This window comes from Manis javanica, chromosome 11 (assembly GCF_040802235.1).
Source record: "Manis javanica isolate MJ-LG chromosome 11, MJ_LKY, whole genome shotgun sequence".
In the NCBI taxonomy this organism is placed as follows: domain Eukaryota; kingdom Metazoa; phylum Chordata; class Mammalia; order Pholidota; family Manidae; genus Manis; species Manis javanica.
Genome location: NC_133166.1, coordinates 75,689,009 through 75,707,267, shown reverse-complemented (window position 1 = coordinate 75,707,267; position 18,259 = coordinate 75,689,009). Strand labels below are relative to the sequence as shown.

Here is an 18,259-nt window from a genome sequence, read left to right as displayed (position 1 = left end):
ACCACCATTCTACTTTTTATCTCTATGAATTTGAATACTCTAGGGACATCATACAAGTGGGGTTCATACAATATTTGTCCTTTGTGCCTGGCTTTTTTCATTCAGCAAATGTCCTCAAGGTTCATCCATGTCATTGCATATGTCAGAATTTACTTTTTAAGGCTAAATAATACCCTGTTGCATGTGTATACCTCATTGATTTATTCATTCATCTATGTCCTTTCCATTTTAGTTGTGTGAAAATCTATTTTGACTATATTCTTGAAAGATAATTTTACTGAGAAGAAAGTTCTAGTTTGGGATTTACTTTCTTTTTCTCACCGAAGATATCATTCCTCTGTTTTTTTGAGTTTCCACTATTAGTGTTGAAATGTTAGCTGTTAGTGTATAACTGTTAGAATTGGAAAATAAACTCTTTCTTCTCTGGATAGTAGTAAGATTTTTCTCTTTGTGTCTAGATGTAGGTTTCTTTTTTATCCTGACTCAGTACTCATAGCTATCTTGAATGTATAGATTAATGTCTTTCAGAAAAATTATTAGCCATTCACTCTTAAGGACTTCCTCCGACCCATTCTCTCTCTGTTGTAGGATACCAGTTAAAAAGTTGTAAAATTTTCTCTGTGTGTGCTGTATGTATCTTATCTCTTCCCGTGTTTTCTACCTTTTTTCTTATTGTTCTTCATTCTAGATAGTTTCTTCTGACAGTTTCCCAGTTCCCACTATTAATCCTCAGTGGTATCTATTGTGATATTAAACTTGCCCATTGAGTTCTTCTTTTTTTTTTTGTACTTTTCAGCTCTGGAATTTATTTTTATGTCTTTCAGATTAGCTGTGTCAAGTTGTATAATTTTATATTTCACTGCTGAAAATTTCAAGTTTGACTTTTATCTCCTTGAACATAATAAGCTTAGTTGTTTTATTTTCCCTCTGTGGTACTTTCATTATCTGAATCCCCTGTAGGTCTGTGTAGTTGGTTGTTTTTGCTTCTGGTTTTGTAGATCATGATGTGCTCATTGTAAATACTGTCAATTCTCATTATTCATGGTAGCTCTGTGTTATAAAGTATTACAGAGAATCCAAATACTAAGTTATTGTATCTAGGGGAAATAATACAGGGTTGGGTTCCTGCAAACTTCTGGTTGAAACATTTTTATTACCTGATTGATACATGACCTTGTTTTATGTGTTTTTTGTTTAAAGACACATTATTTATATATATTTTTGATTTATTAACATTAGAACTCATGGTCAAAGTCACTGTAACTCATGCCTGAATGAAGCTTATTTAACGTACATATATTAAGTACATTTCTTAGAGTTACACTAAGAAATGGCCTTCAGCTTACTTTTGTAATATCAGAAATAAATACGCTGATTTTAAGAAGACTGGGAGTTGGTACAAGATCCTGAATTTCTTTGTTATTTTTCTTGTTTTTTAATAAAGTTAAACTTCAGGTTTCGTATTATTTTGGAAAGTATAAAGCATGACTTATTTTAGCTTTCACATAAAGTTTTATTATATTTTATAATTTTGGACTGGCTATTGTAGAGAAGTTAAATTTGATTAATGTTACCCTCTGACCAAAACTGTTCTTGTCCCCTTTTACTCTCTTTTCCAGCAGGAGCCCCAGTGATCCTATTAAACCTTAGGTCAGATGATGTGGCATCTCCGCCCAGAAACTTCCTGTAGCTTGCCGTCTCACTCAGTGTCCTCTGTCGGATCTGCAAGGCTCTAGATGGTCTGTGGCTCCTCATTACCTGGCTGACCCTGTTTCCTCCTTGTTCCCTCGTTTGTTATGCTCTAACCATTCCAGCATTTTGTGTTCTGGGGACGTGTGAAGCATGTTCCCATCTCAAATCCTTGCTGTTCTCTATGTGAAGAAAGTTTCCTCCTCTAGTTACTGCATCTAGCTTCCTCACATCTTTTCAATTTTTTCTTAAAAGTCACTTTCTCCATGATGGCATCCTAGGTTACATTATCTAAAATATCAGTCTTCTCCCACAGTCTATATTTCCTCCCTCCTTGTTTTGTGTTTTTCTCCTTAGCACTTGTCAATATCTGATACACACTCTTACTTATTTCTCCTCCATCAAAGTATAAACTCTGTGAAAGCTGTAACTTTATCCACTTTTTCCTACTCTGTTCCTAGGGCCTACCATTGAGTAGGACATTCAGTATTTGTTGAATGAGTAATGAACGGATGAAATGTATTGCTAGAACCTATTTAGAGCTCTAATTGTTAGATAAGTCTTTTTCAAATGCAAATAGAGAATGAAAGTGTAAAAGTCTTCACATTTTATATATTTTTATTTATTTTTGAACTAATTTCAAACTGACAAAAATTTTTCCCTGATCCACTTGAATGTAAGATGCCTCATTGTCCCTGAATACTTTGGTACATTTCTTACAAACAAGGATGTTCTTCTATATGGCAAGAATAAACTACTCAATCAAGAAATTAATATAGATCCATCAGTCACTACAATTGGCAGGCCCTGTTCAGATTTTGCTATTTCTTCCAAGAATGTTTTTTATTGGAAGATTGTAATCCAGGATCTTGCACTGCATTTGTTAGTAAGGTAAGGTCTGTTAGTCTCCTTTAGTCTGGAGTGGCTCCACAGTCTTCACCTTTAGATCTTGATGCTTTTGAACATCATGTCCTAGTTGTTTTGTAGAATGCTGCTCAATTTGGGGTTGTCTTGATGTTTCTTCACTATTAGACTCAGGTTGTACATTTTGACTGTGTTCTTGTTATATCCTCTGAGGTGGTGTTCAACTTTACTTTTCCCCATTGCTAGTGATGTTAACTGATCACCTGATTAAAATAGTGACTTCTAGTTACACTGTAAAGGTGCTCTTTCCCCTTTAGTTAGTATCATTTTGTAAAACTGCCTTTTAAGAGATTTAGGCATGTTTTTTCACCTATTCCTTTGAGTCAGCTTACATTCTTGTTGCCTCCTGAGATCAGATGTTGGTGGGGGGAAGATCATAAATTTTGAAATTCAGGGCATTTGGGGAAGTTAAGGGAGATGAGGATGATAGGACACAATGGAAGAGATGTGAAGACCTTGAAATTTGTAGAAATAACAATAGGATGTGTGTGGATAAAATGGGAGTACCTGTGGCCAGGATTCTTACCTGGCCCTGGTTGACTAGCTCACTGCACACCTGTGGGCAATACATGGCTGTTGACTCTATAAAAAGAGCTCTGCCCAGTGTTCTGGGTGCGACATGGTGGCAGGGATTCAAGGCTGCAGGAGAGCAGAGCAGAGGCTGGAGTGGTGGCAGTGCAGAGGACAGAGGCCCAGAGGACGGCTGTGTGGAACGGCTGTGCAGACAGAGGAGCCAGAGGCAGAGACCAGCTTGCTGCATGCAGACTCGCTCTGAATGAACGGGATTCTAGTGACTGACCTGCCACCTGGAAATAAAGTTGGGTATAACCGTTTCACCCCAAGAACGTTTTGCTGTCATTTTCTTTGGTCACATTGAATCCATGCTGCACTTGCCCGGGGCTGAAACCCATTGGCAAGACAATGTGGGAGAAAAGTATGTATTGGGAAAGGATGTGGGAATTATGCCCAAGGTACACTTGCCAATTTCAATATTTGTTTATGGCCAATTCTGTTCCTGTAAAGAGGGATAAAAACTTTAATTTTCTTTTCCCCACCCTTCTATTCCAAGGACCTTGATTTAAGGCTGACTTAGCTGGTACTGATTAGTACTATTTAACTAAGTTAAGTAGACTTTTGTGATGACATCCTCAAATTTAACCACTATTTACAGTATTATTTTCTGGAACAAAGCATTGAGAGTACCCAAAACTTACTAGAGTACAGACCACTTATAAAGCAGGGAACTACCTGGAAAGTTTGAGAAAATAAAATAAGTTGAAAACACCAAATCTAAGACTTGAATGTAATTGAAATGAGGTGGGTTTTTTTGAAAATTAAATTTGGCAATAGATTAATCCTTAATAAAGAATAATATTCTATCTATTTTAAGGATAAATTAATTTAACAAACCTATTATGTGATATTTAGGTAGTGAACATGGGCAGTACATAATTTCTGTAACATAGCATCACAAAAAAGGCAGAATTAGTGTCATCCAATACAAAGAGTGTTCATTTCAGAATCAAAGCTGTTTGGAATGCACTGCTTGTGGTTACTATAATTAATTAAGCTTTTCAGGGCTGTTGGAAATGCTGTGCCATGTCACTTTAATAGATGCACCTTTTAGGTGCTTACATGCTTGAACTGTGTAAGTGTCACATATTTTTGTACTTCCAGTGTTAAGTAGATTTTTATCTTAGTTAAAACTGTTCTCTTCCAGTGATTTTGTTTTCTTATCAAAAGTAAATAAATTTACAGTCACATTAAATCATAAAACAGAGGCTTCCCCATGAGCACTGTTTCAGATCATGTACATAGCATTGGCTCTGGTTCAGCAGCTGTCTCTGATTAACCAGCCAGCCTTGTGTAGGTAGGTTCTCCTACTTTTCCCTGGAGCCAGAAGAAATTTCCTTGGGTGATACCCATATGAATAGGAGATTGGCTAATCAAAGTAGTCTCAGGTGGGTGTAGGCCCAGAGCTGAAGTTCTTGACTGTCAGCCAACCTTCTGAAACCCCTTGATGCCTTGAATACCTGTCTAAATCCTGCTTTCCTGGCCCTACCCTTCCTAGTCTGTTCTCCAGTGGGTTGGATCCTGTTTCAGCTCTTCCTTGCATATCTCAGGCCTATTCCTGTAGACTAAAGTTCGCTCAGGAGTAAGTGTTTCTTCCTTCTTTATTTTAATATTCTGAATTGGAGTCATGATGTACCTCCCAGATCAAAGTACTTCTTTTCCTTCAACTGTGGACTAGATTTGCCAAGGCCCTTTAGAACATGGCCACATAGCAGACTATCCTGACTCCCTCTTCACTAGATTAAGGGGGAAAATAAACAACAAAACAAAAAAACAAAAACAAATAATGTCCCATTTTAAAGATGAATACAGCACTCCCCCTCCAAAAAAAGGGGGGGGATGAGAAAATATTATGTACATTAAGTTTAAGAATATTACTCATTTAAGCTTTCTAGATACTTAAATACAAATTAAGCATTAGGCAAGAATGTCTACTTATCATTGCCTTGGATATATTTTAAACAGTCCATCACAGTTGGTCTATGAGTGATTCTTTGTACACAGTAAAACTTGCTTTGTGGCAAATGTCTTCACATTAGTGAAGTTGGATAGATGCTTAAAATGTGTTCTTCATGGTTCTGTACTGATAATTTTCTAGAAATTAGATTCTGTACTGATAACTTTCTTCCCTTTAGTAGTCTTTTTCAGAAACACTTTAAAAATGTATATCTGGTTTGATGTAAATTAAGAGTTGTGGCATAAAGCCATTTTCAAAGTAAAATTGGGTCAGATACCTCAGAATTAATAATCTTCTTTCTGATGCATTATGTCACTTCTTATATTTATAACTTAATAGTGTGAGTACCAGCAGCTAAAACAAAAGGAAGTCAGTTTTTTCTTTTTTTAAAAATATGATTTTATTGTTTTTCAATGAATTGGCTAGTTATTTAAATATTAGACAATTTTAATCAAGAAATGTTTACTAAGAAGCTAGTGTGTAAAGGGTAGTAATATGTTTAGATTCAAAGCCTTTTAAAGAAATAATCACAGTTGGAGGACAAAGACCTTGAGATTGCTACCCTTGTAAAAAAAATGGGGGTGATGGGAGTTATAAAGGGGAGGAGGATGAGAGGAAGGGGAGGGATGGGGAGGGGAATGCTTATAGCAGTTCCAAGTAAACATGGTGTAAAAGACCTTAGGACATGTCTAAAGATGACATAAATGTATTTTAATACAGTATAAAATTTGGCTCAATGGAGACAATGAATCATGATTGGAATAATCAGGGAAGGTTTAAATGAAATAGGTTTAAAGCAGTGGTTTGAAGGAATGGAGGGCAGGCTAGCAGAATGTAAATTTGGAGTAAGTTCATAGGCAAATTAATTTCCACTCACTGAACCACTTTTTTCATAGAAACAATACTTATGTCTTTATTTTGAAGTACAGAGGAGATCATTCTGCATTTAGGCAGCATGAGAAGTAGTAGTCAGGAAAAGAGTCAGGAAGGAGACAGGAAAAGAAAAGATTGCAAAACCATAGAATCCAAGTGAGAGCAGCTATCATAGTGCCGTGTAAGGATGTTAGGAGGAGGCCTGAAAAGAGGCTACTGATGGCCTCATTAGTGACCTCCTAGAGATCAATTTCAATAGAGTAGTGATGATAAAAAGCAAATTGCAAGGAGTTGATGAACAGATATTGAAGAAATGGAGAAAGTCATTGTAGATTTTTCTTTTGAGTTGTTTTTGACAAAAAGAAAATCAACTGTAGCCGGTCAAAGAAAGATGATACTTGGATGGGGTAAACATGTTTATAGATTGTAGGGAAGGAGTCAAAATGCATAGGGAAATTGTGAAGATTTAAGAGAGATAATCATTGACATAACCAAATCTTAAAGATAGATAACAATAAAAATGGGACACAAGAATGGGGGCTAGCTCTTGAAAAAGAGGATATATCTCCTCCATTGAAATAGGGAAAGAGAGTATTCCAAATAAAGGGACTTTCAAATTGAGAGTTGAGAAGTTGAGGTTATTTACATTCAGTAGTTTACATGCTGTCTAGGAAGTAAGTTTATATTATAAGATGAGAGAGGTGGGATTTGGGTATGGTGGAGAACATGTGGCATGATTGCTTTTGGTACATGATCTGTCGATTTGACTTGATGGATAGATGATCAAGCCAACTAGAGGTGAATTAAACCATTTCATAAGTTTGCATGAATTATGGTAGATTCATTTGGCTTAGTTTCATGATTTAATGTAGTCATACTCAGAAAAGTTAACACAGAAAATGGATTGTATAATAAACAGAGGGTTGAGATGGGTACAAAGGAAGAAAAAGTAGATGAGAAAAATATAGACCAACAAAAAGAGTCCTTAGAGAATGAGATGTATGAGGATGGAAGGGGAACTTACAGACTGAGAAAACAGGGAGGGAATGAAGGAGAAGCAGTGGAAAGGAAAAAGGAGGAGGAAGTCCATTAGGAGTGGAAAAATTGTAATGTTAGCTTTAAATATTAATGGTAGAGTCGTTTATTAATGCTAGAGTATTTGGGTACATACTGTGTGCTTGGTACCATTCATCTATAGTTGCAAGAGATATATCAAATGCATACTGTTCTACAGAGTTGCCACTAGATGTCACTCTGACTCATATGGCAAGGCTAGTCTTGACATCTTCAAGCTACAGGGCTTTGAAAGTCAAACATACATACATGGGCAGTCTTTAAGAAGTTGTGCAGACTGATTATACAGGCATCTTATTTGTAGAGGGAATACCGCCTTTAGAACAAAACCAAGTCCTGAAAAGTTCATGTGATTAATACCACTTTGCACTGTTGATTTACTTTTACAGTATTGATTACACTAAATAGTAGTCTTTATCCAGTGAACTTCAAAATTTTCTGAAATTCTACATCAAAGTTTGTGAAGCTGTTTTCTTTCCTTAATACTGTCTTAGTTATTCGTCTGCTAGACTGGTTTTGGTTTTAGCGGGACTAATGAATTTTTATAAGCATTAATGAAGCTGCTTATTTCTAAATGGCCAAGGTTGTACATGTCTACACTAGAGCTGTTAGGGTAGTTTTCAGCTATAAGGAAAAACAAAGTATCTATCCAGCTCCTTTTAATTCCATTAGCATTTCCTGTCTCAACCAGGTAGAATCACCAAGTGCCATTTTCTTTGCATCCATGTTCAAATAAAGGAGTCATGTTTAGAAAGCTTGTTGGACTTCCTGTTTACCCGTAAGGTTTTCCAACTTTGTCCTCTTAAAACCTCTGAACAATTTTGGACAGCTATTCAGTGTTATTATTAAACAAACCTGCAAAAAACAGACAAACTGACAAACCATGTTGTTGTCCTCAGAAATACATGGAAACAATACCCAGTATATTTTCTAAGACTTGTTATTTTATAAGATCTGTGTATGTTCTGCTTTTCTTTACATTAATTTTTCTTCATTTGACTGAGGAGAGAGTGCTGGAACTATTGAGGTCTCAATAGAAAACAGTGGGGAGGTTATTATAGTAGAAAAAACATAATGTCATACTGCATGTGATGGCTAAGCACATATATCCCAGTCCTTTTTACAAACCTCATTTCATTGCTGAACTTTAGTTAGCTTGTGATTCAGTATGGTCTTAAAAAATTTCTTGCCATATTTACAAAAAACCTACACTATGTCCTAAGTAAACTGTCTTAAATTTATCCCCTTTGAATTTTGTGTTTATGGACAAAGTCAATTTATGTATTAATGTGGTTTTCTGTGGTACTTCCCAATATAATATTGACACATTTGGAAAGACATCTGTTTGCTAGCATCCTTGTAATCTCTATAAAAATCAATATTAATTAGAAAAGTTGTTAGCATCAAGTGTCCAGGAACAGAAACTGTGGCACAGACTTGAAAAGCTACAAAGGATGAACAAATACATTGTTTGGAGTAACTGAAAATTGGCAAAAGATGCCACTGTAACTTGCTTTGAGAAATGTATGTAAGGTTTTCCCCTGAGTGGAAAAATAATGTACTTTTTCACTTGTTTTTGAGATCAATATTAGGTATTATTTTGTCATATTAGTTGCAGATATCTTCCTTTAATGTCTTCATGTCACGAAAAAAAATGTCATTTTGTTTTTTTGGACAAGTGCACATGAACATGTCATCATTACTGGGAGTATTGGATAGAATGCAAAAACAGGAGGCCATGAAAACATCCCAGTAGGGCCATCATGATTCTGCTTTCTCAAAACTGTGTTGAACCAGTCATTCTAAATTACTGCCTCTATGATAAAAAAAGCATTAGAATATGATGCAAAAGTGCTCCATTAACGAAATTCCACTGGAAGTTCTTCTGCAAGTTTTTATTCTTAAATTCACTTTGCCATGTAATTTTCAAAAGGAAACTTCTGACATTTTTGTTGGGTCATGAAGTGTTCAATTCATTTGTTTGAACATTGAAAATATTGTATAGTCCTTTTTAGGAATATATTCCTTTGTTATGCTAGGAACAATAAGTTTATCTAGATAATGGCATCTGTACTCTATCACCAATCCCCAAAGGCCTTAACCTCTGTTAGGAACAAATGTAGAGTTTTGTTTGCTTGAAATAGCTTCCTGGGCATGTAAAAACTCTTTTGACATCATTATTTAGGGGTGCCCATCCTCCCACTGGGATCACAACCTAATACAAAACTTTGCAGCTGGTGAGCTCCCAAAGCTCCTTTTGACGATTGTTTTTAAGCTCAGCATGGCAGCTTGCAGTTATTCCTTTCCTATCCTGGTACCCCCTCCCTACCCCCATGCTCATGCTCTTTAAGACAATAAGAATTCTCCAGATGTAAAGTACAGGGCTGAAAATTTCTGATGCCTTCTTCATCATTTGTTCTTTCTAATTCTTTTCCATATGCACATTCATAAAGTTTACTGGAGATTTTCAAGGGAAAGACCCATCTTTTCTCTTCTCTCTGTCTCTGTCTCTATCTTCTCTGATGCCTCACTGTCTTTAATAAATTAATTTCTTAAAAGATTTTTAAAGAAATTATCAGTGGCAGTAAATATCCAGAGGTTATGGGACTCCTATTCTCTTTAGAGTGTTAGGTTTGAGACAGAGCAGGGAACAAAGGTTCATTCTGAAGTTCTGACTATTTATCAAACTTTGAAGTTTCCTCACCTCTTAAAATGTTGTTCTCTGTTGAGAAAATGGGGCTATAAATAACCCAAGAAAGTGGTAGTTAGTGACTTACTAACTCAGTGACATACTAGTTAACAAGACATTGCCTCTAAAGTTTTTTTTTTGTCTTGCTTTATTTTTAACTAGCTTTATCTAATACCAGCTTATATTGGAATATTTAAAGAGAAAAGTATTACTCAAGATAACTAATGATTAGCTCATTGACATGTAAAAATGGAATGCATTTTAATTGAATAATTAAATAGGGTATGATTTAGATACTATGAAAATATATAACTGAGATGATCTAAAAAGACAAGTGACTAATAGGCCCAGTTAGAGATGGGTGTTATACTACTGAAAAAATATACAGAGAAATATGTTTCAATGTAAAGTACTACCTATATTTTGAATTTAGTAAAATAACTATTAAATTAGGGCTAACTGGAAACAGAACAAAGCAAAATGAAAAATCAGCCAGTGAATCTGAAAGGTCTTTTCATTTTGGTTGCAATAAGGTTGTATTATTGAGTCAATGCAGATTTTGCTAAATTAATTTTTTAGAGGTCTACCCAATGCACTGATTTTTTTAAAGTTGATACAATTGACATATAACCATTATATTACTTCAGGTGTACACATCAATTGATATTTGTATATATTGTGAAATGATCACCACAGTAGATATAATGTATTATGTTTTGAAAGTTGTTTCATGATGAATGCTACTGTTAGTACAGGTACTCACTTTGTATAATTATTATGTCTTAAATCACTAAATTCAACTTCAGAGACATCTTAAAGGAAATCCCTTTGCATACTAAAACCTCCATTCCTAGTACCAGTGACTAAATAAGCAGGAGGATAGACCAGAGTTAAGAATAATAGACTCTCATCTGGAGAGCTGAGTACTAATATCATCTGTCTATTTTCATGACCTTGGACAATCATTTTACCTGTTTTTTTTTTTTTGTAAAATAAGAAGGATTGACCTAAATTATCTCTAAAATCCCTAAGTGTTTTAGCATGGTGTATTTTAAAATGAATGTTTTTGGTGCTGTATTTCAGTTTCTTATATAGTTATGCCCCATACATCTATATTAGTACTGAGATCTTCCACATAATCATTACAAAAAATTTTTAAACCTCTGCTACTTGCAAAAGAAACATCTTTTTGAGAAATTAATGAAAGAACATTTTTTTTTTGAGGGCTTCTCTCATATTTATTGATCAAATGGTTGTTAACAACAATAAAATTCAGTATAGGGGGGTCAATGCTCAATGTACAATCATTAATCCATCTCAAGTCTAATTCTCGTCAGTCTCCAATCTTCTGAAGCATAACGAACAAGTTCTTACATGGTGAACGAATTCTTACATAGTGAATAAATTCTTACATGGTGAACACTACAAGGGCATTCATCACAGAAACTTTCGGTTTTGATCACGCATTATGACCTATAAACAATCAGGTCAAATATGAATATTCGTTTGATTTTTGTACTTGATTTATATGTTGATCCCACATTTCTCCCTTTATTATTATTATTATTTTTATTTCTAATAAAATGCTGAAGTGGTAGGTAGATGCAAGATAAAGGTAGAAAACATAGTTTAGTGCTGTAAGAGGGCAAATGTAGATGATCAGATGATCAGGTGTGTGCCTATGGACTAAGTATTAATCCAGGCTAGACAAGGGCAGCAAAACATCCACGGATGCAGAAGATTTCTCTCAAAGCAGGGGGGGTGAGGTTCTGAGCCTCACCTCTGTTGATCCCCAAATTCTCACCTGATGGCCCCCCTGCGACTGTGCCTGTCTTAGGTTGTTCCTCCCTTGAGGAATTTTACCCGTCTCTGGCTAACCAGTCATCTTCCGGGGCCATACAGGGAAATGTAAAGTTGGTAAGTGAGAGAGAAGCCATATTGTTTGAAAAGGTTAGCTTTTTACTTCTTTGCAGATTTATGCCCTGTGGCTTCTATGCCCAGCACTTGTCTCGAGGTATCTTTACCACCTGGAGGAATTATGATACTCAGTAAATTTGATATGAGGCACGAAAAATATGGAACGCTTCACGAATTTGCGTGTCATCCTTACGCAGGGGCCATGCTAATCTTCTCTGTATCGTTCCAATTTTAGTATATGTGCTGCCGAAGCGAGCACTGAAAAAACATTTTTAATGAATAAGTAAAAGTATAGTTATCACAAATGAGATTTCCACATAGTGATGAGAATAGTCATTTCAAGAATTACCATTGAACATAGTAAGGAATATTGAAGCTTTTTAGATAATGTTATAAATATGTAACAAACGAAGAGATTATTTTTGTTACCAGTAGTTATTTTTTAAGATAAAGTTTTTTCTTAAAATATGAGATACCTACAGAAAAGTAAAAAAATCAGAATACCCCATATGAATTTTCACAAAGTGAGCATACCATGCAACTAACACCCACAGAAAAAAACAAAACATTACCACTTAGTTACTCTCCAGTCACTATCCTCCGCCAAGCTAATGGAAGGACTTTTACGCCTTAGATTAGTTTTACACGCTTTTGAATATAGAATTGTCTGGGTTCTCTCTTCTAACATTGTATTTGTGAGAATCATCCATGGTACTGCGTGTAACTGTTTCATTCATGCTGTTGTCCTGTAATGTTCCCATTGTATGACTATTTGTTCTGTAGGATACCTGCATTGTTTTTACTTTTTGGCTTTGTCTTTTGATGTGCCGCATACCGATTTCTTTGGGTTATACACCTAGAAGTGGGACCGCTGGATCACAGGATATGCATACATTCAACTTTTGTAGATACTGTTAGATACTTCCCTGAAACATTGGTTCTTTACATTCCCATCAGCAGTTTATGAGAGTTCCACTGGTTCTGCATCTTCATCAACACTTAAGATTATCTTTCTTATTTTAGTCATTCTGGTGGGTGTGCAGTGATATAGCATTGTGATTTTAATTTGGATGTTCCTGATGGCTACTGCTGTTGAACACTTTTAAAAAATATGTTTGCTGTTTATTTGGAGTACTAAAATAATTCTATGACATTACATTTAAGAGAAAACATACGTGAAGAAGAGACATTACAAATTAGATGTTATCTAAAACATTTGGCATAATCACTTGCTTTTCTCTGTACTGGATAAATTGTGAAATTCTTTGAAAGTATTTTCTAACTTATTGAATCTACTCTTTGTATTTCAGACCACAAAGTTAATTTCAGATACTTGTCTTTAAGTATTCTTAGCCTATTGATAGCAATTTTGAACAAAAAAACCTTTCAAAATGAAGTTAGTTTAAAAAGATAGCATACAATTTTTGCCACTGGGAAAAAAAATGCTAGACATTGTAGAGAATGTAATTTAAAGTTGATCTCTTTAACTGGTTTTAGTTTTAATGGTCAGTTACAACCTTACCTTTTAACACTTTGAGTATGCAATTAACTTGAGCAGTATTTTAGAGCTATTTTTCTGAGATAGAGAGTAACTTTTATTTTCCAGCTTCCTCTGCAGTTCTGTTGGATCCAAAGGAGTAGTTTCTGGCCAGTGGACTGTGAATGAAAATATTATGTGTCACTTCTGGGCTGTTGCAGTGTTCCTCCTTCCTTGATATTTGCTCTTGCCATGGTGACCTTGGAGGCCCTGTACTCCAAGTTTAGGTATTAAGCCTGCCAGTGCTGTGTGCTGTGGCAGTCAGCGCTAATAACATAATACCGCTTCATATTAGTCTACACATTTGAAAAAGAAAAGATACCCTGAAACCTCTGAAATATTTTCATGTCCATGATTCTTGTGAGCAGAGTGCTGTTTTTATTTAGTAGAGTGCAGAGGATATGTTTACAAAAAGTAGGTTTATGATAGGAAAAAAAAATCAGAAAGCTTGTTTTACTGTACTATTAAATAAGAAGAAAACAGAAAAACAAATGTGTGAGGATGGGGATTATTCAAGAGCCATATTTATCATTTACGTAGAGTTCCATTGTTTAACTTTCTAAGTTTTGTTTTGTGTTTTAATTTTCAACTTAATAAGGTAGCAACTTTCACAGAAGGCATATGTCACAGAATATATTGAAGAAAGTATTGTAGTCCACAAGGATTTGCTAAATATTGTGAATAAAAAGAATTTATAACTTGAGATGAAAAATACATTTTTTAGAAAAATAAAGGCCCTTATCTATCATTTAAGGTTTTTTTTTTTTTTTTGCACAAAAGTGATTTCTTTGAAAAGCTCTAATTTACTTATTTCTTATTACTGGCTTTGTTCTAGAAAGAATTTCCAGCAACCAAAAATAATCCTGAGGTAGGAAGTATTTTATATGCTATCATATGTCCGCTAATCTTCTTGTATTAAATTTCTTAAGCAACTTTAGTGGAAAACTTTGGAAATGTGAGATATCTAGCACCAGGGAAATGATCTTAAATAGGACAAGATTCATTAAAAAATTGAAATAAATAAAAAGTGTGATAACAATATGCAACATTCTCATTGACCTGTTTAAATATTTTATGTAAGATTATTATTGGACTGTGTTCTATAAACTTGTAAAAGTAAAACCTTAATTTCCTCTCTTCAACTTGTTTTTAGTGAAGGTCAATATTCTTACATGTAAATTTTTACAAGTATCGTGATAGAATTGTCACTGGCTAAAAGGTTTTAGTTTTAACAACATCAACATGAGAAAAAAAGACAAATGCTTCAGAATAGTTCCTTACTAGTATTACTGGAAATAGGTAATCAAGTGCCACTTTTTGTGTAATATTAATATGTTTTTGAGAGAGAAGCACAAGGAAACAAAAATCAGTAATGTCCAGAGACTAAAAACTTTTATAGAAAGCACAAGTACATGCTTTCATAAAACATAGGGCATAACATGAAAACTTAACACTGTAAGACTTTGAAGAATGAGGCTGGAGTTTAGAGTGCTAGTCTTCTTTTACTGACAGTATAAGTAATGTACAATTATGAGTGTAATGAGGTTAAGATTAATGATACAAATTTCCCAGATGGAGAGAAAACTGATTTCTAGGTAATTCTTTGAAAAAGTACTTCACTAAGACCCTTCCCCTCAAATTTCATACCCTAGAAGTTTATAAATACATCTGGAAAATTCATATGGATGAAGGGTTGAGGTTTCCAAGGACACAGTAAGCAATCACTCTTTCCTTCCTGGTCCTCTCTACAATATTAGCTATTAAATGAAAAATAAAGGTGGAGGCCAAAACACACTCCTGATAAAATTGGAGGTCTTTGTATGAGCGCCAAATGACTTGCTGATTGAATTGCAGAATTAGGCAGACTTTCCCAAGTGCATTTCTGGTAGAACAAGAAAGACAGTGCTGTAGAGCCTAGGTTTTTTTTGTAAAGGGCCAGTTAGTAAATACAACTGTAGGCCATAAGGTTTCTGTTACAATTCTGCTACTCAACTCTGTGCCTGTAGTGCAGGAAAGGAGCCATAGAGAGTACGTGCGGGTGTGGCTGTGGTCCAAGAAAACTTTAATTAGAAAAATGGGCTGCAGACTTTGTGTAGTTTGCTGATCTCTTGCATATAGGAACAAAGGCAAATTTGAATTTTCTGAGCCACTAGCTCTAAAAAAAGAAAAACAGCAGAGCTTAATTCTGAGTATGAAGGTTTCCCCCCCCCAAATTTATCTACCAGATAAGTTACTCTTTCTCACCAGAATTAAAAGAGTGAGTAAAGGGAGAGAAAGAAGCCTGGACTTAACAGTAACTAATGAATGCCATTAGCAGCAGTGTGGAAGGTTTTCCCCTGATCTTCAGGTGTACCACCTTTCCAGTGGACACACCAGAATCTGTTAGGCACGAAGTGTTACTCATGGTGAATATTCCAACTCCGAGAGTCTTCGGGTGTGTCAGGGTTAATTTTGGTATAGTTTCTTACTGGTCAGTCTATTCTTGGCTAGTGGTAGTAAAGCCACGTTAATGCACTCACAGGAGAACTTAACTGCCATATGTGTTGACATGAGGCATGTAATACGGCTCTATTATTCTGCTGATTGGTTCATACTTATTGAGTGCATAATAAGTGTCAGGTATTTTGGTAAGTACTAGAGAAACAAGAGTGAATGACATGGACACGGTGCCTTCCCCACAGAGGCTTGAACAGGCAGGGATTGGAGAAGTGATCTCTAAAGTTGATGGCCGGGCCACAGCAGTGGGGAAGGTATAAGGGGGCTCAGGGTAACCACACAGGCCAAAGGGAGAGAGAGAGCTCTGTGTGCTCCCTCTAAAAGCCTCGTGTGACTGGAGTGCAGTGTAAAGGGGAACATGGAGAAATGAGGCTGGAAAGGAAGAGGTTGAAATTGCAGGGCCTCTGTAAAAGTTGGGTTGTGTCAGACCCCTGAGAAGGGGGTCGGAGGACCCTAAGCTTTAGGTATTTTAAGAAATGGTATTTTAAGAAATATTTTAAAGCAATGTAATAATATTTACTTTTCCTTTTTAGCTCACATTTTAATGCAAACAGTTGAATTTTTAAATATCTTGAGTCTGGTTAGAAGAGGCAGAGGGTGATGTGCTATAGTTGTCCCAACACAGTTGCCCTGCACTGCAGGTGGCTGCCAAGCACTTGGGAGGTGGCCTATGTAGCTGAAGAACTGAATTTTAAGTTTCATTTAATTTTAATTAAAACCTGAAGCAATATAAAATATTTTTCCTTTAACTTTATTGTTTTGGTAGATTGTTAACTTGTCAAAAATGTAGCTTTCGATTTTGAGATTTGCTATAGGTGTAAAATACATGCTGGATTTTTGAATTCATGGTAGATTGTTAACTTGTCAAAAATGTAGCTTTCGATTTTGAGATTTGCTATAGGTGTAAAATACATGCTGGATTTTTGAATTCATGCTTTGGGGAAGAAAAGAAGGTAAAATATCTCAAGTTTTTAACTGATTACTTGTTAGAAGATACAATATCTTGGATATACTTGGCTAAGTAAAATATATTATTTAAAATAATTTTACCTGTTTTTTCCTTTATAAATATGGTTTTTAGAAAATGTAAAATTACATACGTGGCTGGCATTATGTATCTGTTGGACTCTGGCCAGACAGTAGTTTGGAGGCTCTTGAAGCAAAGCAGAGGTGACGTGCTAATCTGAGTTAGGGTTGTGGGAGTGGGGTTAGATGGAGAAGTTGCAGAGCTGTCTAGGAGGTAAAACAGAGGATTTGGCATTTGATTACAGAAGAGAGGTGGTGAATTAGTTGCAAGAGAGAAAAAGGGAGCCTCCAAAACTAAAATATAAATAAAGAAAACAAAAAACAATGCATCCTATTTTTCATTGATACTTGAACTAAAACTATGTAGTTAAAGCAGTATATTTGTGCTTTTACTATGGATTTTTTAGCATTTTAAATGTTTAATGTCAGTAGATTGTTCAGTAGATGCTACCTAGGAATTACTTAGAATGACATAATTTTGCATTTCTTAGATTGTAGCTGAAGACTAAATTTTACAGTGTAATGTAATGGTTTGCCATCTTGATATCCTTGTCATTTATCTCCTTCAATCAATTATTACCAAGTGGGAAATAGGACACAAGGTTTTTATATCATTTTGAATATATGAATTGTCTAAACAACCTCAAATTTGATATGGTAATTCCAATTTATTTACACTTTTTCTTTGAGATTAAGTTTATTCCAGTTTAAAGAATAAACACTGTATTTACACGTGAAGGTTTACTAGCCCCTTCTCCAAAGTTGAAGCCATGAAGTATCTGATGAAGTCTAAATGTTTAATACTTTTTTCTATTGTCCTCCTAAGAAATAGGATGCATTTCTCGTCTCATTTTCCAGTCTCTTAAGCTTATGAAAGTAGTCGAGACAGTTTGTTGACCCCAAAGAGACCTTTTAGTCTCTGGCTGGTTAGACAACAGGGTCTGTACTCTTCATTGGCATTCAGATCACAGGCAGCCGCTGGGCTCAGTGCAAAGCCAAGCCCAGCTTTAGGATTTAGACAAAGCCACTCTGGCAGAGGAACCCAGTTGTCAGGGTAGCTGGCTGTATTGTAAAGAACTGTTGCATAATGGGGAGACCAAGTAGAACTATTAGAATGCAAATGTGAAAAAAATGGTTGAGCTAACCTGCAAAAACAAACATTTCTTCTTTGGTGAAGAGTCTATTCATTGTTGCTTTCTGCTGTTTAACTTCTCTGGGCTGTAGATGTAGTTGGTGCAATTTGAGTGTATTAGTTTATCTTAATCTCTGGTTATAATGCTACACTATATTATTTTAGAATGAACAGCTAATTTGGATAAAAAGACTGAAGTACTTCAGTGTTTTGGAATCTTTTCATAATTTATGAGTGTGTCCTACTTTAGCTTAGATCAGTTTCTATGTGTGATTTTTATTTCCAGATTAGGATGAGAAATCCTTTTGACCCTTGATTTCATTTCATCTGATTTATAGCAAAATATTTTTCTCATCACTGACACCCAGTAAC

The 18,259-nt window shown here is 35.3% G+C and overlaps 1 protein-coding gene and 1 non-coding gene across 5 annotated transcripts in view; one reads left to right on the top strand and one right to left on the bottom strand.

Annotated features, from left to right (window-relative positions):
• The window catches only part of AKT3 (AKT serine/threonine kinase 3), a 345,951-nt gene that overhangs the window by 107,406 nt on the left and 220,286 nt on the right, over positions 1 to 18,259 (top strand). The window lies entirely within an intron of this gene.
• Positions 11,849 to 11,955, bottom strand: LOC118971597 (U6 spliceosomal RNA). The gene has a single exon (XR_005060104.1). It is a non-coding gene; the product is annotated as a U6 spliceosomal RNA (small nuclear RNA).